Source organism: Odocoileus virginianus, chromosome 4, assembly GCF_023699985.2.
Source record: "Odocoileus virginianus isolate 20LAN1187 ecotype Illinois chromosome 4, Ovbor_1.2, whole genome shotgun sequence".
NCBI classification, from domain to species: domain Eukaryota; kingdom Metazoa; phylum Chordata; class Mammalia; order Artiodactyla; family Cervidae; genus Odocoileus; species Odocoileus virginianus.
In genome coordinates, this window is record NC_069677.1 from 56108608 (window position 1) to 56134685 (window position 26078).

The window sequence follows — 26078 nt, forward strand, 5'->3', positions numbered from 1 at the left end:
GGCTCACCAAATTCCAGGAATTGTTGGTGAGAAAACATATATCTTTAGGCATCCCTGCTAAAATTCTTGAATTCTAAGGATAGAAATAATAATGTTACATGTTTCTAGGGTTCAGTTCATTTCATCACTTTGTTATGTCTGACTCTTTGTGACTCCATGGACTGCAGCACACCAGGCCTCCCTGTCCATCACCAACTCCTGGAGTTTACTCAAGCTCATGCCCATTGAGTCAGTGATGCCATCCAACCATCTCATCCTCTGTCGTCCCCTTCTCCTCCCACCTTCAATCTTTCCAAGCATCAGTGTCTTTTCAAATGAGTCAGTTCCTCACATCAGGTGGCCAGAGTATTGGAGTTTCAGCCTCAGCATCAGTCCTTCCAATGAACACCCAGGACTGGTCTCCTTTAGGATGGACTGGTTGGATCTCCTTGCAGTCCAAGGGACTCTCAAGAGTCTTCTCCAACACCACAGTTTAAAAACATCAATTCTTCAGTGATCAGTTTTCTTTACAGTCCAACTCTCACATCCATACATGACTACTGGAAAAACCATAGCCTTGACTAGATGGACCTTTGTTGGCAAATTAATGTCTCTGCTTTTTAATATGCTACCTAAGTCGGTCATAGCTTTTCTTCCAAGGAGCAAGTGTCTTAATTTCATGGCTGCAGCCACCATCTGCAGTGATTTTGGAGCCCCTCAAAATAAAGTCTGTCACCGTTTGCAGTTTCCCCTTCTATTTGCTGTGAAGTGATGGGACCGGATGCCATGATCTTAGTTTTCTGAATGTTGAGCTTTAAGCCAACTTTTTCACTCTCCTCTTTCACTTCCAGCAAGAGGCTCTTTAGTTCTTCTTCACTTTCTGCCGTAAGGGTGGTGTCACCTGCATATCTGAGGTTATTGATATTTCTAGGGTAGAACAAAAGATTTACCTGCAAAAGAAGAGCAAGACTCTCATGGTTTTTCTCACCGACTGGGTAGACAACAAGGAGAAAAGAGCATAGCCTAAGAGTCTGATCTCACCAAGTTCTCATTCACGTGCCTAGGTGGGCAAAGATGTTAATGAACATGCTAGAATTCAGAGCGTATAGATCCCATGCCATCCACAAACCCCTGGCTCTGGCAAAGAACAGCATTTCTCAGCTTTACTGTAAATCAGTCGAGGAGCTTGTGAAACTGCCGATTCCAGTTCAAGAGGTCTTAGATGGAAATAGCAGATCTCGCCTTTCTAACAAGGTTTCAGATACGGGGGACCTTTTGAGTTTGAATCCTTTGTGCTACCTCTTTGCAGCTGCGTCAACGTGTTCTTTAATTGTTCTGTTTCAGTTTCTTCATCTGTAAAGTGGGGATAAAGATAGTAACTGCCTCATAGAGCTGTCAACATCACATGAGATCACATATGTGAACTTTACTTAAACTGTGCCTGGTCCATAGTGAGTGTTCAATAAATACTACCTATCAACATAATAAAGGACTCCCCTGCACAGTGTAGTATGAATGTTAAACTAGAAATTTTAGAACAGAAGTGGCATGTTGTGAAGGCCATTTTATTAAGGTCACTGAAAGGATTGAATGACCTCAGCAAGTCCTGATATGTGGGAGTATGGAGGGGCAGTATCATCATTGCCAAGGCTCCATCTCAGGAAGAGAGAGGAGAGAAGAGAGAACAGGTGCATCCGGAACTATTTTAGAGTTCATCTTGTGGGAAAGACAGTCAGGTTGTTTTCAGACAGTAGAGAAAAATGTCTTATCATGAGCATGGAAGTAGAGAAAGTGTCTGTTAAAGGGATGTAGAAGAAAATTAAAATTTCCATGTTAACAGAAGAAAATGAAGTGGACTGAAAATGTATCAAATTAGCAAGAAAAAAAGAATGAACAAGTATTAATCTTAAGAATCTTGCAAGAAAATCTAGAAAATTAAAAGTACTGTGTAGAGTAAAGATAAGTATTAGTTGCTCAGTCATGCCCGACTCTTTGCTACCCCATGGACTGAAGCCCACCAGGCTCCTCTGTCCATGAGATTTTCCAGGCAATGATACAGGAGTGGGTTGCCATTTCCTTCTCCAGGGTATCTTCCCAACCCAGGGATTGAACCCAGGTCTCCTGCACTGCAGGCAGATTCTTTACCAACTGAGCTACAAGGGAAGCCCCACTTTGTTTTAATCCTTTATTCAAGCTTCCCAGGTGGTGCTAGAGGTGAAGAACCCACATGCAATTGCAGGAGACATAAGAGACGTAGGTTGGATCCCTGGGTTGGGAAGATCTCCTGGAGGAGGGCATGGCAGCCCACTCCAGTATTCTTGCCTGGAGAATCCCATTGACAGAGGAGCCTGGAGGGCTGCAGTCCATAGGGTTAGAAAGAGTCAGACACGACTGAGCAACTTAGCATGCATGCAATCCTTTATTCTCTTAATGTAGCATATCACATTGATTGGTTTTCAATCATATGTTGAACCATTCATGAATATGGTTCAATCATATGTTGAACCATTCTTGCATCCTGGGATAAATAAGAGAGACTTTCTTGACCAACCCTGATAAGCCAGACACTTCCCTCCACCCCAACAGATCTATTTGACTATATAAAAATGGTAAATTTGGGAGAAAAAATATGATGAGAGGGACTGCCGGTGTGTGCGTACCGATTCCTTTTCCTCAAGGGACATATTTCCCCCCACTGTATTTTTACAGCTTGCTGTGCTTAGTCGCTCAGTCGTGTCCGACTCTTCGAGACCCCATGGATTGCAGCCCTCCTGGCTCCTCTGTCCATGGAATTCTCCAGGCAAGAACACTGGAGTGGGTTGCCAGGCCCTCCTCCAGGGGATCTTCCCAACCGAGGGATCAACCTTCTCAACCCAGGTCTCCCACATTTACCATCTGAGCCAACAGGGAAAGGGATTCCGCCGGGCCAAAGCCTGAAACTCATCAGGACAAGGAACTCTTTCTATGTCCGTTCCATTTTCTTCCTTCTGGAATAGGAATGTCTATAAATATTATCATATGCCTATCCCACCGCTGCATCTTGAACTAAACTTTGCTCAAATGTTCATTAAAAAAAATAAAAAGATTGTCCTGGATGAATCTGATTCAATTAAACTCTTTCAAAGAAGGCTTAGGCCTTCCATGAGATCAGAAATGCTAGCTTTACTATGGAGAATAGTATGGAAGTGGCATAAAAACTAAAAACAGAGCTACCATATGACCCTGCAATCCCACTCCTGGGCATATATCTGGAGAAAAACGTGGTCCAGAAAGACACATACACCCAAGCGTTCACTGCAGCACTGTTTACAATATCCAGGACCAAGACATGGAAGCAACCTGAATGTCCATCAACAGAGGACTGGATAAAGAAGATACGGTACATATATACAAGGGGCATTACTCAGCCATTAAAAAGAACAAAATGATGCTATTTGCAGCAACGTGAATGGACCTAGAATTATCACACCGGGTGAAGTAAGTCAGACAGAGACAGAGAAATATCACATGATATCCCTTATAGGTGGGATCCAAAAAGAAATGTTACAAATGAACTTATTTACAAAACAGAAAGAAACACACAGACTTGGAGAAAGAACTTCTGGTTACCTGGGGGAAGGATGAGGGGAAGAGACAGGTAGGGAGTTTGGGATGGACACGTGGACATTGCTATATTTAAAATGAATAACTAAGAAGACCTACTGTATAGCACAGGGAACTCTGCTCAATGTTCCGTGCCAGCCTGGATGGAAGCAAGGTTTGGGGGAGAATGGAGATACATGTACATGTATGACTGAGTCTTCGCTGTTCCTCTGAAACTATCAGAACATTGTTAATTGGCTATACCCCAATACAAAATAAAAAGTTAAAAAAGAAAAAAGGAAAGGCTGGCTTTGCAGAAGCTGATCACCACAACTTCTACAGACACAGTGGACAGTGGATGAATTCTACTGACAACCACATGAGCTTAGAAGGGGACCTTGAGCCTCAGATGAATCTACAGCCTCCCCAAACACTTTGATTATGGCCAATGAGACCCTGAGCAGAGGCTCGAGCTAAGGCATGCCCAAACTCCTGACTCAAAGAAACTGGGAGATCATAAATGGGTATTATTTTAAGCCTTTGAGTTTGGGATAATTTCTTACACAATAGAAAACTCATACATCACTTTGCCGACAAAGGTCCAAATAGTCAAAGCTATGGTTTTTCCAGTAGTCATGTATGGATGTGAGAGTTGGACCATAAAGAAGGCTGAACACCGAAGAATTGATGCTTTCAAACTGTGGTGCTGGAGAAGACTCTTGAGAGTCCCTTGGACTGCAAGGAGATAAAACCAGTCAATCCTAAAGGAAATCAACCCTGAATTCATTAGAAGGACTGATGCTGAAACTGAAACTCCAATACTTTGGTCACCTGACATGAAAAGCCAACTTATTAGAAAAGACCCTGTTGCTGGGAAAGATTGAAGGCAGAGACGAGATAGTTGGATGGCATCATCAGCTGAACGGACATGAGTTTGATCAAACTCTGGGAGACAGTGAAGGACAGGGAAGCCTGGCGTGTTGCCATCCACGGTCACAAAGAGCAGAACATGACTGAGTGACTGAACAACAACAAATCAAGTGAAAAATGATAGAAGTGCATGAAGCATATGCATCAGCCATTTGTATTTCTCTGATTTGCCTATTCATAACCTTCCAGCCTGAAACGACTGTTGCCAAATGAAAGGCAAACCATCTTCTGTGGGACAAAGGGATAGAAAAACTTTCCCTTTCCAACAATATCACCATGGAGCAGTGAAGGGCTGAGTTTCATACCATCTAAGCTATTCTCTTCCTCTCAAAAAGCTGCTTTGGGAAAACATTCTGGTGAGTAAAACAGTAAAAATATTCCTGCCTACTAAGGTACATGATGCAACACAAATGAATCATTAAAATTATTGTAAGAATAGCTCTCATTTAAGTATATAAAAGTCAGCAGGGAAATTTTTTTCAGGGTTTGCTAAATCATCTACACTGATTTTATGTCTTCTCTCTTGCAAGGTTCTAAAGCATTGCCAAATTTATCTTGCTCACCTGCTTCGCTCTGCTAACTTTCAAAGGAGCTGGATCTATATTGGTGAAACTCCATCAGGTAATATTTAGTTACCCTTTTATGAAAGATTGCTGGCTGAGCCAACAAGGATAACTAACTTCATTCACTCACTCACTCATTCATTCAAAAAATACTTAACACCGATTACACACAAGGCTTCTAGTAAGACGGAGGATACAGTGATGAACATACCTGACATATATCCTGTCTTCATGGATTTATAGTTTAGTAGGAGAGGTCAGTTCAATAAATTCTTGTTGTTCAGTCACAAAGTCATATCTGACGCTTTGTGATCTCATGAGCTATAACCTGCCAGGTTCCATGGGGTTCTCCAGGCAAGAATACTGGAGTTGGTTGCCATTTGCTTTTCCAGGAGATATTCCTGGACCAGGGATGGAACCCACATCCCCTGCATTGGCAGGCGGATTCTTTACCACTGAGCCACCGGGGAAGCCCCAGTTTAATAAGTAGACTCATTACACAGTGTGATGATTAAGGAAGTTCAGATAATCTGCAGTGGCTGGTTTGCTGTGGGCATGGGAAAGAGTGCTCCAAGCAGAGGAAACTGCATGTCTTTTACCAAATAACTATCATCACAATGGTGTGCTATTCCCTAAGCATGCATGAGGCTAGCTAGGCATGGAATCAACAACTGATTCCTGTGAAAAGTTTAAGAACCTTGATACAAAACCTCAGGATGGTATTCAAGGTTTTATTCCACTAGAGTCTCTACAAGACAGGGAAGAGCTTCACTAAAGTTGCTGGAAGCTCTTGCCTGCCCTGAAATCATTCATTTGACATTGGTCAAGCATCGTCTCCATGTCAGAATATGTGCTGGGCGCTTACTGAGCACTAGTTCAATAAGACACCACTGTTAACCTCAAGGGTCAATAGTCTCATAGGGATGGGGAGGAGATAGACACATAAACACACAAACTTCACTATGACTATAATTCATCATGATAAATATTGCAGAAGAGGAAGTAAGATGAGAATAAAAAGAAGGAATGACCTTATGCTACCAGGGAGGTCGGAAGTGTTCACAGATCTTGATGAGTGAATATTTACCGGAAAGTCAAATTGGGGGAGATTTGTTGTTGTTGTTGATACACAGAAGGAATACAAAGGCTGAAAAGGAAAATCGTATGCAGGAAAAGTTGAAAAGCATGTGGCTGTGGCCAGAGAACAAGATGCATGGTGGGCAGCAGAGAAAAACAGAAAGATAATTGGCATCCAGCTGGTGAGGGCCTTGACTGGTGAGAGAGCAATAGTGTCGGGACTATTAACGCCAGGAGAAGATGGTGAAGGTGTTACACAGGAAGTGTCATGGCAACCATCCATCTATACAATGGAGGATTTATTTTCAGAGCCCACTCCGAACAGAAGTAATCTCTTACACCAAATAAAAATTTAATCCCCTGTTTCCCCATCTCTACCATTACATCTCCAATAATACACTCCCACAGGGGGTACTGCATGTTCTAAGAGGTCCAGAGACAGATTTGCCTAAGACCAACCATTCCTGTGGTTTATGTTCAGAAGCTAAAAACTATTAACAACTATGAATACCTGTGAAGGTAATAAAAACCTGAGATTAAAAGTGAGCATCATGGCACAGGCATTCTAGAATCAAACAGAAACACACAGAGGGATATCGTTAAGGGTTACTACCAGGATCTTGTGACTCCCTCATAACTCAGTCAGTAAAGAATCTGCCTGCAATACAGGATACCAGGGTTTGATTCCTGGGTGGGAAAGATCACCTGGAGAAGGAAATTTCAACCCACTCCAGTCTTTTTGCCTGGAGAATCCCATGGACAGAGGAGCCTGGCAGGCTGCAGTCCATGGGGTCACAGGAGGATCAACAAGAGACAAAGAAACAACCCATTATATATCCTCTTTATGATCAGCTGAATGTAACGGTGTGTAATGAACTTTACAGAGTCCTCATTTCAGAGTGTGTCTTCAGTCATCATCTTTTGCCATCTTCTTATATTCCCCAGTTAAAGAACCCTTCTGAATGGAGTTTGGTACACAGATGTCTGCGCTGAGCAGAGAGTCAAGAGTGCAGTGTCCAGAATGGATAAAACCAGGTGACAAGATCCCCATTTAGATTGGATTTAGATTGGGTTGCCACACAAGCTTAAGGTATTTGTACTTTATCCTGGAAGCCTGAAATTCCTAGTCTCTCCGCAGTGAAGGGCTACCCATGTCCTCTTAGACCTTGGGGGAATGGGACAGGACTCAAGACCATCATAGTCCTAAGCTCTTTGCCTTCAGCCACAAATCATCTCTTCCATTCAGCCCAATGGGAGCCTAAAAATATTGCTGTTTCCTATATGTTGATGAGTAAAAAGACCAGGAAGCACTACTGCAATGAGGAGGCGTAGTGAGCTGTGGTTATTATCGTAGAACATGGGCACTTTCAACTCAAAAGCACTGGATGCCTCTCTGGATGTGCCAAGGAAATAGGCTTGTAGGACAGAAGACCTGGGATGCCCATACTGGGATAATGAAGATGAATTAGCAGGAAGGATGGAAAGGAAAGGTGAAGTCATCATTAAATTACCCTTCTAGATGGAATTGCATGAAAGATAGTAAATAGCTGCTCTCCATTTCTTCTTAGAAATGAAGCAGGACTGGGTTTTAACTGCAGCCTGAGGAATACCACTTTCATGCTCTCAAGTCACTCATGTTTACACTATGAGAGATTTTCTCATATAAATATCATAGTCCACTTTGATATGGAGTCATCAGTGAATTTGTCTGCCATCCTCACTCATTTTTGTAGCCACAACACCTACAGTGCCTCATATAGAGTGAGCTCTCAAACAATGTTATGTTGTCCAGTGATGGTGATCAAGAGAGACAGAAGCCTGATATTCTCTGAAAGTCATTACATACAACAGGTTTCCTCACTTGGAATGTCTTAGGAGTCATGGACCATGGGGACCGTGATGTATCCTTCTGGTATGCCTTTTTATTTCTCACACCCTTCTCTCCCAAGTTCTAAATGGAGGAACTCATACTCCCTTCCATGGTGATGGTTGTCATTGGTTATGTTCCTTTGGAGCTTAAGTCTATGAGATGTCCTTTAACGTAAGTACCTCCTATAAGTGAAGATTTACCATTCTGTTTGCCACATGTCTTGAATTCATTATACAGCTTCTGCTTTTCAGTTGCCAGTTTTCCTCATCCCTGTAATGTCATCTTGCTCCTTCCCTGACCATACACCCTGCCTGGGGCTGGACAGAGAACCAATAAGTGTCTTGTTTTTTTCTGTTCCATGAACTTCACTCTCTTGTGATAGGAAAGGAGAATAAAAGGAAAACCTTGTGTTTGCTACTTGTCTGAATTTGTGCAATCTCAGAGCTTTACTAAGACTCCTTTAAAAATGAATCATTCGGTTCAGTTCAGTTCAATCGCTCAGTCGTGTCCGACTCTTTGCAACACCATGAACTGCATCACGCCAGGCCTCCGTGTCCATCACCAATTCCCGGAGTCCACCCAAACCCATGTCCATAGGGTCGGTGATGCCATCCAGCCATCTCATCCTCTGTCATTGCCCGTAATACAACTCCAGTCTGCATATAACACCACAAGTCTTAAAATCCACTATAGCAGTCAGGGTCCTGGCAGGAATAACAACACACTCAATTACCTTGGGAGGAAGTGAGGAGAGTTTAAGGAAAGAATTATTTCATGAAGATGTGTCAGAGTTGAGTGAACCAAACTCAGTGGTGAAACACCCAGGGATGAGGCCCACTGGGGAGCTATTTCCGTCCGTAGAGTTGGAAAGTGATGGCCCTGATAACTGCTGAGCCCTGGGAGAGGGCCTGCCTAGCAGGATCTGTGGTCTTAAGTAGAAGAACACAACGGCCAAGCCAAAGGCTGTCAGGGGATAAATAACCCACCCCCTCCCCTCCAGCCCTCAGATCTCCCACCAGCCAAACCCAACTCAAGGTCTCCAGAGATCTTCTGGTGATACAGAAGACGAGGCCAAAGGGTAAATATTTTTGGAGTGTCAAAGAATACAGAGCTACTCACTCTGTCAAGAGTCCAGCAGGAACAAATGGCAACCCTTAGTTAGAATAATACATCAAGAGTTCATTTACAAAGCATCTATTTACAAAAGTGTGGGCAGGACACAGGGGAACCATGGAGGTCAAAGTAGTAACCTGGAGTTAATAGCAGTGGAGCTGTTAGCTCCTAGTGATTCTAATACCAATTCCATATGCAGGCTCTTTACCCCAACACCAGCTGGACATTCTACAATTCCGTTCTCATACTATCTACCTGGAGAAGAAACCAGATTCCACCAGTTAGGGGCTCAGTCCCACAAGACTGCCCTCCACTTTGGATGCCAATCAGAGGGCCAGATTGTTGGGCTTTCCTGGAGGCTCAGTGGTGAAGAATCCGCCTGCCAATGCAGGAGACACAGGTTTGATCCCTGATCCGGGAAGATCCCATAAGTCTTGGAGCAACAATATCCATGTGCCACAACTACTGAGCCTGTGCTCTGGAGCCTGGGAACCGCAACTACTGAAGCCCGAGCTCCCCGAAGCCCATGTTTTGCAATAAGAAAAACCACTGCTGAGAAGCCCACTCACCGAAAACAGAGAGTGGTCCCTGCTTGCAGCAACTAAAGAAAAACCCGCACAGCAACGAAGACCCAGCATGGCCAAAATTAAATAAATAAAAGATATTATATTTTTAAAACAGTCCAGATTGTTATCTGTGCTGCTTACGAACAGGCTATAAATTAGATGTTCCCATGACCTCCTCCTTGGGTTCGGTTAATTTGCAAGAGAGGCTCACTGAACTCAGGAAAAGTTTACCCACTAGATTACTGATTTATTATAAAAGGTATTAAAGGATTCAAGGCAACAGCCAGATGAAGAGATAGGGCAAGATCCCAAACAAAGAAGCTTCTGTCCCCACCGAGTCTGGGGCCTGGCACAGTGGCACGTGGAAGCGTTCTGGTTCATCAACCTGGAAGCTCTCCAAACCCCATCCTTGTCCATTTTTATGGAGGCTTCATTGCATAGGGTGATTGATCACATCAATGGCCACGGGTGGTTGAATTCATTCTCTATCCCCTCCTCCCCTCCCTGGAAGTCAGGGGGTGGGACTGAAAGTTCCAACCCTTCAATCACTTGGTAGTATCCCCTGGCAACCAGTTCCCATTCTTAGGTTATCTGGGGGCTTTCTAAAGGTTGCCTCTTTAACAAAAGTACCCCCTTCCTCCCATCATTTAGGGAATACCAAAGGTTTTAGGAACGATGTGCCACGATTAGGACAAAGACCAAATATATATATTTCATATTACAAATCACCATATTATACCACCCAGCCCCAAAGAAACAGGGGATAACACTGATATCAGAACCCAGAAAGAGAGTGTGTGGAGGAGGCTGCCTTGAGAGGGGCAGCTGTGTTAGTGAAGAAACACAAGCAGCCTAAGGCAGGGCCCAGGAGTAACTACCCTGGCCTGCCCCTTACTCTGGGCTTCCCAAGTGGCCCAGCGGTGAAGCGTCTGTCTGCCGTTGCAGGAGACACAGGTTCGGTCAGGAAGACAGACTGGGTCAGGAAGATGCCCTGGAGGAGGAAACGGCAGCCCGCTCCAGGATCCTTCCCTGAGAAATCCCGTGGACAGAGGAGCCTGGAGGCTGCAGTTCATGAGGCTGCAGAGAGTCAGACACGAGTGAGTGACTGAGCCCAAGGCTCTTATTCCACCCTCTAGGGTCCCACCAGGGCTTCCTGTTAGCCCAAATGAGCTGGAGGCCAAGACGTCCCCAAGACTGGCGATGTGTCCACAAAGTACAGCCTCCTAATAGGGAGGAGGATGGGGAAAGGTGAAAAAGGAATCTAGAGAGGCTAACGATACCTAACACACTTAAAAAAATTTTTTTTAGTTGGAGTATAGTTGCTTTACAATGTTGTGTTAGTTCACGCTACACAGCACAGTGAATCAGTTATACATAGATCCGTTCTTTTTCAGATGTTCTTCCCATCCAGGTCACCATAGCATACCTGCGTTTAACTAAGTCCCTCTTCCTTTCCTTTCTTCCTGTTCCCCTTCTTTCCACAGAATTTTACTAACCTTTATATCAAGCACTGTGCCAAAAGGTCTCCCACAAATTATTGGTTTAACCCTTAAGATTTCTCTCTAAGGCAGAAAATATTGGTTATCCCTCAGCAAGCATCTCCACCACCTTGACCTTGCAACAGTTTCAATTGTTTTAACAGAAGAGTGCTTTTTTTTCTTTTTTCTTTTTTCAGAAGAGCTCTTTTTTTTTTTTTTAAAGAAACTTCACTGGAAGCCTAAAATATGAAATTCATCAAGGACTATATATTAGTGGAAATTTTAAAATGTAAATTTATAACATTTTCTTGTAGTTAGATTAACTAAGGAGAACAGGACTTTTTCTGCCCTCTCACTGTGCAGCTTCTGGGATCTTAGTTCCCAGACCAGGCATCGAATCCAGGTCCCCAGTAGTGAGAGTTCAGAGTTCTAACCACTGGACCGCTAAAGAATCCCCAAGAGCAGGATTTTTGATTAATGCAAAAGTTTGCCACCAGTTTCACTAGCCTCCATTAGCATCAGCAACTGCAAACACTGACAGATTACCCAAAACAGAGCTGGACAACCACTGAAATAAGTGACTGGAGAATCATGAAGCTTCAGTGTTTCCAACCTCCAACTTCTCGGCAATGCCTCCCTTTGGTAATCAGAATCTGACTATTAGAACACATGAGATATGACTGACAGTTACACTTTTCCGGTCACCTGGTCAGGAAAGTTCATCCCTCTGAAAACTCATCCTTTACGCCTCAGTTATCAAACACTTAGGAGCAGCTTATCCCAGGAAGTGAAGGCTCTTGTTGAAAACATGGAGATTTAGGAAACCAGGATGTGATTAACCACATTGGCACTTTTCCAAATGAACAGTTAGCAACCAGGGGCAGGAAAACAAGTGCTGATTAGTAATCCCAGGGTTTACAAAAGGGGTTTAGACCCAATCCTAACAATCCACTGTGACAGACCAGAAAATTCCTAACTTATTGTAGCTGCAACCACGCTGCCTTAAAAAAAGCATTAGTCTAATCAAAATTTATTTATCAGTGCCTCTACTCCTACAGGGAAAAAAAACAAACCAACCCTGTTGTTGTTGAGTCGCTCAGTCGTGTCCGACTCTTTGGGACCCCGTGGACTGGAGCACACCAGGCCTCCCTGTGCTTCACCACCTCCCAGAGCTTGCTCAGTCATCTCAGCTGCGTCAGTGATGCCACCCAACCATCTCATCCTCTGTCATCTCCTTCTCCTCCTGCCTTCAATCTTTCCCAGCATCAGGGTCTTTTTTAATGAGTCAGCTCTTTGAATCTGGTGGCCAAAGTACTGGAGCTTCGGCTTCAGCATCAGTCCTTCCAATGAATATTCAGGACTGATTTCCTTTAGGATTGACTGATCCTTGCAGTCCGAGGGACTCTCAAGAGTCTTCTCCAACACCACAGTTCAAAGCTCTCCAGAAAACATAAAATTAAAATTTGAACCGACACCTGAGGTTTCTAACGGTTGTTGTTTGTTCAAAAAATGCTTTGACGTTGAATTCATTCATTCATTCATTTAACAAATATGTAAATTCAGGGAATGTTCCAAGAGCCATTCTAAATTCCTGATAAGTCTCAGTGAACCACATGCCAGAAAGAACATGGGTTCTGAAGTCGATTGGAATTGGTGTACCACTTCTTAGAGCATTTTAGTTCAAGTAACAGAATACCAAACTTACAGTGGCTCAAACTAACCTTTTAATTTTCTGTCCAATCTCTAGAAGCCTGGAGGGAAGCAGTTGCTGCCTGTGGTTCAGAGGCTTGACCACGACGGCTACATCTCTGCAGAGCTCCTCGTCTCTCTTTTATTCTCATCCCTCTGTGGTGACCAGATGGCTGTGAGGGAAGGCGGCCATGAGGAAACGGGTTGGTGATAGCCACACTGGAAGAGGGTTGTGATAAATGGTAAGTTCTATGTGGAGCACGCTGTCAGGGAACTCGGTGATATCATGACACTCAGCACACGGGTCCTGTAGGCCAGTAGACATACAGAACTGGATTTGAGGACTGAAGTCAGAGTTGAGGAGGATGTCTGAGGAGGTAAGTATGCAAGAAGAGTCAAAGTCCAGAGGTCAGGGGAAGAGTGTCTTCTTAGAACTGAGAGAGATAGCCCTTCTGTACCAGGGATTGGTCTGAAAGGGAGGAGAGTGTCGATGGGACAGTTGAAGGATAGTAGCCTCATTAAAGAGGCAGGTGAGGTACTCTGGGAGGATGACAGGGGCCATATTGAGTGGTTGGTTTGGAAACAGCCAGTGTGGCGATGTGTAAGGGCTGAAGAAAAATGACTCAGCTGGTAGCATAATAAAACGGAGTGATTCAGGTCTGCAGATTTCCAAAGTTTCCCCAGCGGTGGTTCAGGGCCTAAGAAAGCAAACATGGCCGGAGGAAATGGATGACACCAGGTTGGTGATGGCCATGGGATGAGGGAGTCAAGAGTGCCCATGGTGACCAGGAAGAAGGGGCTGACTAGATTCCAAGCCAGGCAAGGAGACCGTTCATGGGGTCAACCCTCTACCAGGAAGCTCATGTCTCAGGCTCCTTCTCCTCCTGGTCCCACTTGGGTCCAGAACTTTGGGATTCCTCTTCCTACAAGACCAGCTGCAGGGCACCAGGGGCAGATGAGTTTTCCAAGAGAAAGCAGAGAAGAGACAATTAGAATCAAACCATGAGGAAGGTAGCCAGTTTCCAGCAAACTCTACTGTAGCAGAACTTTACCTCCAGATCCCAGATCACTTCTGAGGGGTTAACTCTAAATTTGGCTGAACTGACATACTTTCTGTTATTTTCATACTTTGTTTCTTATTCTCATCTTCCCTATGGAAGGGTTTTAACTTAGAAGAAGGACATGCTGATATGCCTATAGACTCCTTCCACAAAACTCTAACCAGTGGAGGCACTGACGCAGAATCCACTTGTCACAGGATGGTCCTCTCTACTTCTGCGGCCCCTCACAATCATTCCTGGTTTGGGGGGATGTTGCTCAAACTCCTGCAGCACCACCCGAAGGTAAATTGGGAGTGACTGAAGGATCCATTGTGGGTAGAGATCCAAGTCTAAGGAAAGCAGAAGGATGTGCCAAGAGCACCAAGAATGCCAAATGTGAAATCTTTCAAGGGGAAGAAAGGATACCGTGATGGTTGCTCAACCAGTGAAATCAAATGACAGCTCTTTCATCTGTCCACATCTTCACCTCAGAACTGTAGCCTTCTCATTAGCAAAGAAAGATGGCTTCCCTAGTCTCACAGAATTCTAGGTTCTTCGTATTGGAAGCTCATCGACTGGTCGTCTAGGCCAGGCTGTCACGAAAGCAGCTGCCACTTCTGAAATTGCCTTGGTGGTGGGCTGTTCAGCATCTCTTCAAACATGCCTGCGGGGGGGGACTGTTACTTGTTGGTGAAACAGTCCATTACTTTCTGGAAACTCTTGATTCTGAGACAACTGTCCTGATGTGGGATTGCTATTTGCTTCTGTGTACCTTTCCTTCATTTGTCCCCGTTTCATCCTGTGGTGCCTCATGAAGTAGATATTTTCCCTTCCCCAAATGAGGTCCTTCCAATGTTTCTGTGCTCCTGTCAGGTTCCCACTAGCTTTCTTTTCTGAGACCCAATATCCCCAGTCCTTTGACTTCCCTTCCATGGGCATGGCTTTGGGACGCCTCACCATGCCGGTCTTCATCTCTCAGTTGGTCATGTAAGAATGACGCACCCAGACCCGAACACTGCCTTTAGGATGCAGGCTGACTGGGATGAAGAACAGCGGAACCATCTTTTCTCTCAACTGGACAGTCATGGCACAGCTACTCTCGCCTAAGAGTGCCTTCACCTCTTTAGTCTGATGAGGCTATAACCCCATCTTCTGGGGTTTCAGTGAACTACCACTAGGCTCTGCTTTCTGCCTGTGGTTTTGTAACCAAAATTATATACGAAACTTGTCCCGAATCCTCTTTCTCTGAAGTCTTGGGCTAAATTCCACATCTCATTCTGATTCCTGGGGAATTTCTCTTTACCAATTGCCATGACTGCTGCTTCCACTTCCCCAACTGATACAGTAGTTCAGTTTAGTTTAGCGTTATGTATAAAGTCATTGCTATGTGCCAGGAATTGTACTGGATGCTAAGGTGGGGGGAGAGGATACAAGTGAAATTAGGTTATGATTTCTACACTGATACATGAACACACCATGACAACGTGATACAGGTGAACTGTAACATATAAGCACAGGGGTTATGGGGGCCCAGATGAGTGACTCTTGACCCAAGCTGGAAATTCAGGGAAGGGTTCCCACAAAAAGAAGTATCTTGAACAAAGAATTAGAAGGTGCTGAGAAGATAGCAAGAAGATGAAAGGACGGAAAGAGTGAGGTCAAGAAGAAAGCAAGCATGATGGCATATATGAGGAGTTATAGGGTCTTCGGAACTACTAGAGCGTCAAGGACCAGACAAGGAAGGTGAGGTCACCCAAAACCTCACTCTCTGCCTTGGCCTTGACTCAGCAGACATTGGCGAGCTCTTGAAATGTTTCAAGAAGATGGGGGAGAAATAAAATTTGCTTTAATCACTTTGGTCTCAATATAAAAAAATGGATTTTAAGAAGGTTAACCTGGAGGCAGGCAAGCGGTTGGGAATATTTAGGAGTCTAATGTAATAACTTATGCAAGAGATGTCGAGGACCCTAATGAAAACAGTGGTGGTAGGATGGGACAAAAATTCAGGTAAACTCCCTGAAGCCTGGATTAAATGGCTAGGAGGATGGTGATACAAGCAGCTGAGAGGCTAGAGGAGCTATTTGGGGAACCATGGGTTCAAGTTTGAACATGCGGAACCTGAATTGCTTACTGAAGACACAATTCTAATGTCCAATAAGTTATTGGATTTATGTATCTGAATGTCACAGGAGAGACCAGATTAGGAGAGGAGGGGCTTTAGTTCCTCAGTGGAAGTTAAAATCATGCGAATAATTGAGTTAGGACAAGGAGAGTCTGTAAAGAAATAGCCACAGAGCTAGCACACAGCTGTGAGGTGCCAATATTTCAGGTAGATTTTACAAGGAAGTTCAGCGTGTTTCCTTTGATTCTGTGGCCAACATTTAAAATCAGGAAATTTCACCAGAAAATGAAAATTTTCAGATTCTCTTCAAGTCAGGAGCTCCGTACCCACTGGACTTGCATTTCCACACCGTGGTATTCCACAGCTGTGACAGGAAGCTCCCCCTTTTAAACAGGATACACATTCTCCCATTGTTGACAGCCCTGGCTACTCCCCACTGTCTTTCTAACACCAAGGCTAACGTCAGACCTCATTAATTATTACTATGGCGCTGCTGTTTCATATACTTGCTTCATTTATTTATATTACTTCCCTGGCCCTGGTAGATACTTGAGTTTTTAATTCTCAGCTTAAAAGGTGAGTAAAGAAAGAGGATCCCACTAGAGAGATCAAGAAGCACAGTTAGAGAAATGGCAAAGAACCAGGAGAGGAATACTGTAGATGCCAAGAAATTTCAAGAATGGGAAGTTCAATAGCATTAAGTACTACAGAAAGATCTGATAAGATAAGGATTAAAAGTGACTACTGGTGTTGTCAATGTGAAGATCCTTCAAAATCTTTGCCAGAGGAGAGATCTTGGCCAGCCTCATTTTCGAGAGAGGGATGGATGATGGAAGTGAGATCTCAGGGTTGTGAGGACTGACTGAGAGGTGAGCAAATGGGAAAACAAGTAAATTTTCCTCCTTCCAGAAACTTGAATAGAAAGGGAAGGTTGACTAGAAAGATGTGGGCAGCAAATGGACAAACAAATAAATTTTCTTCTTTCCAGAAACTTGACTAGAAAGATCTGGGCAGCAGCCAGAGCACTGGAATGTGGAAAGGATCAAAAGAGACGGTTTCTTTCCACAGGGGAGTCTTTGAGCATACTCCCGGATTGTACGCAGAGAGCCAGTAGAGAGGAGAACAATTGGTAATGTGTAAGAGAGATGATGGGGCTTCCCTGCTAGCTCGGATGGTAAATGCAGGAGACCTGGGTTCGATCCCTGGGTCAGGAAGATCCACTGGAGAAAAGAAAGGCAGCCCTCTCCGGTATTCTTGCCTGGAGAATTCCATGAACAGAGGAGCCTGGTGGGCTATAGTCCATGGTGTTGCAAAGAGTTGGATGAGACTGAGCGACAAACACATAAGAGAGGTGATAATGCATAGAGGAAGATGCCAGAAACGAGAAGTAGGTCAAGACTGCAGGTGAAAGGGCTGGCTTTGAACTAAAAAAAGGAACTTGTTATCCCTATGAATGGTGGAAAGGAGAAAATTAGGAGGAAAGGGAAGTTTGTAAGGTCAAATTATGTCCAGTAACTTTCTTGGTAAAGTAGAGAGAGTGTCCTTTGCTGAATGTGAGAACTATGGGTTGGAGGTAAAGATCTCAAGGAGGATGAGGATGGCTGTCAGAGTTCCTGGGTGGGAAGGGGAGTAGGGGCTTGCTGAGAATCACCACAGGGCTGTTGAATGGTCCCAAGGACCCAGCTGAGGCTAAAGGTCAGTAATTCCCAGTGACACCGGTGGTCTGAGTGAGTGAGTGAGTGATTTTCTCTAACCCCTGAAAGACATGCTAAGATATGCAGCGACTGTTTACTATAGCACATGGTAATATTATCTTTAGGAGTGGCAAATACTATGGCTAAAAATACAGTCCGAGTGAAAAAAGCAAGGATCACCATCATCTTCAAAGCAGCGAATGTTCAGAAACCTCAACTGAACTCTTGGTGTCATCTCTCACACATTCCCCAAGTTTAAGTGTAATGGGGGCAGAGTAACTCTTGGCTCAAGAAGGCTCTTACTACAATTGTTTCTTCCAATTTTCAGCTGACTGAAGGGGTTGCCACAGCATCCCCTTTGGGCTTCCCAGGGGGCACTAGTGGTAAAGAACCCGCCTGCAATGCAGGAGACATAAGACACACAGGTTCGATGCCCGGGTGGGGAAGATCCCCTGGAGGAGGAAATGGCAACCCACTCCTGTATCCTTGCCTGGAGAATCCCGTGGACAGAGGAGCCTGGTGGGCTACAGTCCACGGGGTCGCAAAGAGTCGGACCCGACTGAAGTGAATTAGCACATGGAAGGGTTCATTCTCATGTAGGGTAAGTTGATTATGTTTCAGGAAGTTTGAGACATAAGACAGAAACAGAGCCCAGAGCCTACCAAGGGGAGGGTTAAACTTAAACTGAGAAGATGGGAGCAAGAAAAGAGCCAGAGAGAAGGCAGGAACAATTAAGGGACAAGGAGCAGGAGTCAAGGGCAGAGGGAACGAAAGAAAGGAGGGGGTAAGGGAGAAGAATGAAAGGCCAGAGAACAGGGAGAAGCACTAAAAAGAAGAGTGAGGAGTAAAGCAGGAAGGAAGAGGTTAGTTCCACCTCTGGAACCTAGAAGTCTGCCTGGGAACCAGCCCCGCCCCTCCACCTGCCCTGGGAGTTGGGCCTGGGGCCCCACCCGTAAAACTCTTTTTGTCGGTATCACAAAAGCACACCCATTCCCACCCATGCCTTCCACCTTGCTGCTCAAAGTCTAGGGCTTTTTGTTTGAAAAGATCTCTGCCAGGACCCCCCTGATGATCCAGTAGTTAAGATTCTAAGCTCTGAGTGCAGGGGGCCTGGGTTCAATCCCTGGCCAGGGAACTAGACTCAGCATGCCACAGCTAAAGAGCCTGCATGTTGCAACTAAGACCCAGTGCAGCCAAATTAAAAAAAAATTTTTTTAAAGTCTCTGTCAATTAAAGGGACAGTGGTGTCTAAGGGAAGCTACAAGGATATAACTGCAGAAATGTCTTATCTTTTTATTATTTTACCTCCATGTAAATGTAATAGGACATCACTGAATCTCAAATGCAGTCTATTTAGCTCATGGAAATAAAAACAAATTGGGATGTTTAAAACCTTCTTCAGCCATTGGCTGGTTGGGTGACCATGGGTCCTCCACTTAAACTCTGAGCCCTTGTACATTTTTTTTAAGTCTGTAAATCCATTCATCTCATCATTCTACAAAAGGATCTTCTGAATATGAAGATAGGAAGAACCTGTAACACCCTGTTTTCAAGGAGCTTACTAACTCTTGGAGCGGGAACCCATGTGTGGCCATCATTATTTTAGATTATGTCACTAGGGTGTCTTTTAGTCAAGGAGAGTTCACTTCCTCTAAATATCCCTTAGGTGTTTCTCCAGTTCTTTTTATTGCTGTTTTGCTTTTTTTTTTTTTAATAATAGCTTTATTGAGACCCACACTAGTTTTTATGTGGCACTCTAATCTACCCCACCACCATCTTCCGATTGGATTGTCTTCTTAATCTCCTAGTTCTAGAAATTCTGGAGTCCCTAGCTGTGTCATAGATCTCGAAGACCATGCCCAGGTATGGCGATTCACTAGGATTCACAGGACTCAGCAAATAATCAGATTCCTGGCCGTGACTGAGGACCAACAGGGAATACAGGGCAATCAGCAAAGGGCAGAGGCACGTGGGTTGAAGCCTGGAGGAAACCAACAGAGGCTTTTTCAAGGCTTCTTCCAATGGAGTCACATAGGATGCGATGAGTCCCGCTCACAATATATCGTGATATCACGTGTCACATGTCTACCGGGGAAGCCATTGAAGATTCAGTGCCAGGGCTTTTACTGGGGGATGGTCCCACAGACACCCTCTGCCCAGCTCACACCAAACTCTCAGACCTCCAGAGGGAAAGCTGCTGTTCAGACCGTGTAGGCAAGTGAGCCCCTCTTACCGCACTGTTTCTATCAATGCAGAGAACTTTCACCATTCAAGTTCCCAACGACCAGCAAGAAGTCTTTTCCAACAGTGCAGCCTCAGGCTTACTAGTTCATTATTTCCTGCATACCAACATTATTAAGATATTTATTGGTTATAATAAATACACTCTGCAATACCACCTCAGCGCACTTGTCACTACCTAACGTGATAATATACTGCACATGCTATTCAGTTGTCTACTTGTTATTGTCTTCCTCTCCTGCTAGAATGTAAGCCTCAGGAGGGTAAGGTCTCTGCCACATTCATTGCAGTATCTTTCACACCTTGAACAGGGCCTCCCCCGGAATCAGTTCAGTTCAGTTCAGTCGCCCAGCCGTGTCCGACTCTTTGCGACCCCATGAATCGCAGCACGCCAGGCCTCCCTGTCCATCACAAATATTGGCTGAAGGAATGAGATCAGCAGTTTAGCCTGGGCCAGATTCAGGTGTGAGCTTCTTGGGAACATTTGGGGGTAAAACTACTTCCTGGGTGATCATGACCATGAAGGCAGTTTCATCACAGAGATCACTGTTCTGTGATCTAAAGGCATCTAAAGTCAGAGTCTCTTCCATGGAAGCAACCTAAATGTCCAGTGACAGAGGAATGGATAAAGAAGATGTGGTATATCTGTACAGTGGAATATTATTCAGCCATAAAAAAAGAATGAAATAGTGCCATTTGCAGCAACATGGAGATTATCATACAATGTAAAGTCAGAGAAAGACAAATACCATGTGATGTCATTTATATGTGAAATCTAAAAATAGATATAATTGCAAAATAGAAACAGACTCAGACATAGAAACAAACTTATGGCTACTAGTGGGAAAAGGTGAGGGGGAGGAATAAATTGGGAGTTTGGGATTGATATATACACATATTTATACATATATACACATATATACACTATATTTAAAATAGATAACTGGTGGCTCAGTGGTAAAGAATTCACCTGCCAATGCAGGAGAGATGGGTTTGATCCCTGATCTGGAACGATCCCACAGGCTGTGGGGCAACTAAGCCCATGTGCCGCAACTACTGAGCCCGGGAACTGCAACTACTGAAGCCTATGTGCCCAAGAGCCCTGCCTCTGCAACAAGAGAAGCCACCACAATGAACCACTTTGCTGACTCCTGAAGCTAGCACAGCAATATAAATCAACTATAGTCCAACTAAAATAAAACAGACCTAACACATATATACGGATATTAGAAAGATGGTAACGATAACCCTATATGCAAAACAGAAAAAGAGACTCAGATGTACAGAACAGACTTGTGGACTCTGGGAGAAGGCGAGGGTGGGATGTTTCAAGAGAACAGCATCGAAACATGTATATTATCTAGGGTGAAACAGATCACCAGCCCAGGTTGGGTACATGAGACAAGTGCTCGGGCCTGGTGCACTGGGAAGAGCCAAAGGGATCGGGTGGAGAGGGAGGTGGGAGGAGGGACCGGGATGGGGAATACATGTAAATCCATGGCTAATTCATTTCAATGTATGACAAAAACTACTGTAATGATGTAAAGTAATTAGCCTCCAACTAATAAAAATAAATGGAAAAAAAAATAAAACAAACCTAAAAAAAAAATGAAAGAAAAAAAGGTCAAATAGACTGTCAAAACACAAACAACCAAGTCAGTCCCCGGGATCTCACCTGCAGCTGAGCCAAGAACAAAATGTAAGAAGGTTCTGCATCTCCTTGTGTCTTTCCCTCTCTTACTAGAGATAAACAGTGCTGTTGAGATTTTCTTGTGTGCCTCTCCACTCCCAGAAACATTTCTAATGTCCAGATTAAGTAGCTCCGGAGGGTAGGAAAAACTACATTCTTTTCAAAAAACAGCAACCTTCTCAGCCTTGGAGCAACCCTCCAGGACTCATGAATGGAAAAGGATCTCTGACCTGAAAATCACTTCTCACTTAACGTCTCCTCCTCCATTGCTCTGGCAGTGGAATGGGGTCAGGCTTTCACCTTATGTAATATGATGGGACAATTCAACTTCCAATGAGTGTAAGCAAATTTTCCTAAAGCTACACAGGACAGAGCTAAGTGGTTACATAAACACAAATGGAGACTTAGACATTTTAAAAAGAAGCTGAATACTCCGAGGGACATTTCACCCCCAGGGGAAATTAACAACTGGGTCAATAAGCAGAACTCTCCAGGTTATATGTGCATCTCACAGTTTTATGACTGTACCACAGGAGGAGGAAGCGGCTTTAGTGCTCACTGTGAGAAGAAGGAAAGAAGCAGCACTTTTTATCTCCGGAGGAAGAAAAAATAATACAGCCAGAAACGACCACGGGGTGAAGGATTTGGGGTTACAACAATGCATCAGTTGGGAAAACTCAACCCGAAAAAGACTGACGGAAAGAACTGAATGAAAGGACTAGTTACAGTGCTCGCTTCGGCAGCACATATACTAAAATTGGAACGATACAGAGAAGATTAGCATGGCCCCTGCGCAAGGATGACACGCAAATTCGTGAAGCGTTCCATATTTTTTAATAATTTCACAATTTGTATGGAAATACAAAAAACCTCGAATAGCCAAAGTAATCCTGAGAAAGAAGAATGGAACTGGAGGAATCAATCTGCCTGACTTCAGACTCTACTACAAAGCCACAGTCATCAAGACAGTATGGTACTGGCACAAAGACAGAAATATAGATCAATGGAACAGAATAGAAAGCCCAGAGATAAGTCCACGAACCTATGGTCACCTTATCTTCGACAAAGGAGGCAAGGATATACAATGGAAAAAAGATAACCTCTTTAACAAGTGGTGCTGGGAAAACTGGTCAACCACCTGTAAAAGAATGAAACTAGAACACTTTCTAACACCATACACAAAAATAAACTCAAAATGGATTAAAGATCTAAATATAAGACCAGAAACTATCAAACTCCTAGAGGAGAACATAGGCAAAACACTCTCCGACATAAATCACAGCAGGATCCTCTATGACCCACATCCCAGAATTTCAGAAATAAAAGCAAAAATAAACAAATGGGACCTAATGAAACTTAAAAGCTTTTGCACAACAAAGGAAACTATAAGCAAGGTGAAAAGACAGCCCTCAGATTGGGAGAAAATAATAGCAAATGAAGCAACAGACAAAGGATTAATCTCAAAAATATACAAGCAACTCCTCCAGCTCAACTCCAGAAAAATAAATGACCCAATCAAAAAATGGGCCAAAGAACTCAACAGACATTTCTCCAAGGAAGACATACAGATGGCTAACAAACACATGAAAAGATGCTCAACATCACTCATTATCAGAGAAATGCAAATCAAAACCACAATGAGGTACCATTATACGCCAGTCAGGATGGCTGCTATCCAAAAGTCTACAAGCAATAAATGCTGGAGAGGGTGTGGAGAAAAGGGAACCCTCTTACACTGTTGGTGGGAATGCAAATTAGTACAGCCACTATGGAAAACAGTGTGGAGATTTCTTAAAAAGCTGGAAATAGAACTGCCATATGACCCAGCAATCCCACTTCTGGGCATACACACCAAGGAAACCAGATCTGAAAGAGCCACATGCACCCCAATGTTCATCGCAGCACTGTTTATAATAGCCAGGACATGGAAGCAACCCAGATGCCCATCAGCAGACGAATGGATGAGGAAGCTGTGGTACATATACACCATGGAATATTACTCAGCCATTAAAAAGAATTCATTTGAATCACTTCTAATGAGATGGATGAAACTGGAGCCCATTATACAGAGCGAAGTAAGCCAGAAAGATAAAGACCATTACAGTATACTAACACATATATATGGACTTTAGAAAGATGGTAACGATAACTCTATATGCAAAACAGAAAAAGAGACTCAGATGTATGGAACAGACTTGTGGACTCTGGGAGAAGGCAAGGGTGGGATGTTTCAGGAGAACAGCATTGAAACATGTGTATTATCTAGGGTGAAACGGATAACCAGCTCAGGTTGGGTACATGAGACAAGTGCTCGGGCCTGGTGCACTGGGAAGACCCAGAGGGATCGGGTGGAGAGGGAGGTGGGAGGGGGGACTGGGATGGGGAATACATGTAAATCCATGGCTAATTCATATCAATGTATAACAAAAACTACTGTAATGATGTAAAGTAATTAGCCTCCAACTAATAAAAATTAAAAAAAAAAAAAAAAAGAAAGGACTAGTTACAGAAGTATGGGCAGGTTAAGGGAACTAACAGGGAGTGGTGAGGCACTCTGGGAAGAATAGTGGCAGGAAGCTTACGCTACTTTCAAGCCAGATGCAAGCAAAGGGCAGAAAGGGGGTCACTGGAACCAGCAAGTTCTATAGTCCTGGAAGAGGAGGCACCACCAGGAGATGCAGCTGGGTGCAGACAGGATCAGAACCGTAAGAAAACTGGGGGTTTGGGGGTGGTGGATGATAAGTATCCCAATCTCTCTTTCCTTCTACTTAATAATCTCCTGCCGATGCCTCCCACTGGCCAAAGCCAACAGGAAGCTGGAGGGTAAGGAAATCTATGTGAGACAGATCACAGAGTCCAGCTTCCTGGGGCGTGAGCAAGACAGGGAAGGGATGGGCGAGCTGCAGTGGGCACGTGGGGAGAAGTCAGCACAAGGGATCTCTACTACCCTCACCGCTGCTCAGCGCAGCACCCTGGGCTACTAGGGTTTCTTTCCTCTCTGCCTGGCTTCTTTGTTCTGCTAACTACCCTTAAAGAGAGGCTTGGCTCTGCCTGCACCCCCACCCTGAGCTACATCAGGCATTTCCCATTTCTGTGTGCCTGGAAGTGACACAAAAGGTTGTGCACAGAAGCCTAAGTTAACTGATAGCCAGTGAGGGCTGACATGTTTGTAATGTGTTAGGCACGGCCCTATGTCCTGTGCGTGGACAATCCTACCGCCTACTCATGAAATGGTTTACCACGAAACTAACCAAGAAGCTTCAGGGCCTCTCACTAGCACAAACATCTCTGAAGGTCCTTATAGGGATCCTAATAAATGTGCACAGTTATATTTTTAGAAAGTCCGTAAGTATTAATAGAAGGCGTCTCTGGTGGCTCAGTGGTAGAGAATCTCCACCAATGCAGGAGATGAAAGTTAGATCCTGAGTTGAGAAGATTCCCCGGAGAAGGAAATGGCAACCCACTCCAGTATTCTTGCCTGGGAAATCCCAGGGACAGAGGAGCCTGGCAGGCTACAGTCCGCGGGGTCACAGAGAGTCGGGCACAGCTTAGTGACTAAATGACAAACAGAAGATGTGTTCATATTAACTGATTAAAATGACTGATTCCTTCCACCCAGAATTCCCTACCACCATGCTTTCCTTCTTATGAGGGGACATTGAGTATCTGTGGGGATTTTGGTTCTGACTAATGAGAAGTTGAGTTGAGATTACATTTAATTTGGGTGCAGTGGAATCTTTTTAGGTGGTTTATAATCATCCCATGAAGGGATGGTTTCTAGGAATGGTCCTGCTGTCCACTCTGCTGATCCATCATGAAAGAAAGCTCAGGGCCAGAGAGGAAAGTGACCTACAGCACATGAGAGTGGGTATATGGGTGCAGAGGAGAGAGCCGGAAACTAGTCTTTGGAAAATCCTTCCAGCCATCAGCTGTGACTTCTCACTGATGCCTAGACAAAATGGAAGTTCTCTCTTGGCAAGAATACGGTGCACGATTCAGTATATATAAGTGTGACAGCACGGTACTTTTCCCTCCCATCTTTTAAGGGAATCGTGTGGATAACAGAATTCCTGTGCCCATAAGGCATAAGCCAATATTACCACTGACTATATGCAAGTTATCATAAATTTTGTATCTTACTATGTATTTTGTAAATCACACAAGTAAAACTAGAGAAAAATTAGTTTGTAAATATATTCTAAAATAATGCTATAATAGCTAGTATTTACAGAGCCTATATTGTATGACTGGAACAGTATTACATACTTGAAAGATAGTCCATTTAATCTTCACAAGAACATTTTGAGGTAGGTATACCTGTTAGCCTCTTCCTGGCTTTTATTTTCAAAAGCCAAAACTCACTGTTGAGGCGGCATTAGAGGTGAGGCATGAATATTTTTCCAGGAAGCATGATTAAAGAAGGACTTTTCTAGAACAAAGCCCC

The 26078-nt window shown here is 44.0% G+C and overlaps 1 non-coding gene across 1 annotated transcript; it reads left to right on the forward strand.

Annotated features, from left to right (window-relative positions):
• The first annotated feature begins 22361 nt into the window (after nucleotides 1-22361).
• LOC139034956 (U6 spliceosomal RNA) lies at nucleotides 22362-22468 on the forward strand. Its single transcript, XR_011487517.1, has one exon. It is a non-coding gene; the product is annotated as a U6 spliceosomal RNA (small nuclear RNA).
• Nucleotides 22469-26078: the final 3610 nt, after the last annotated feature.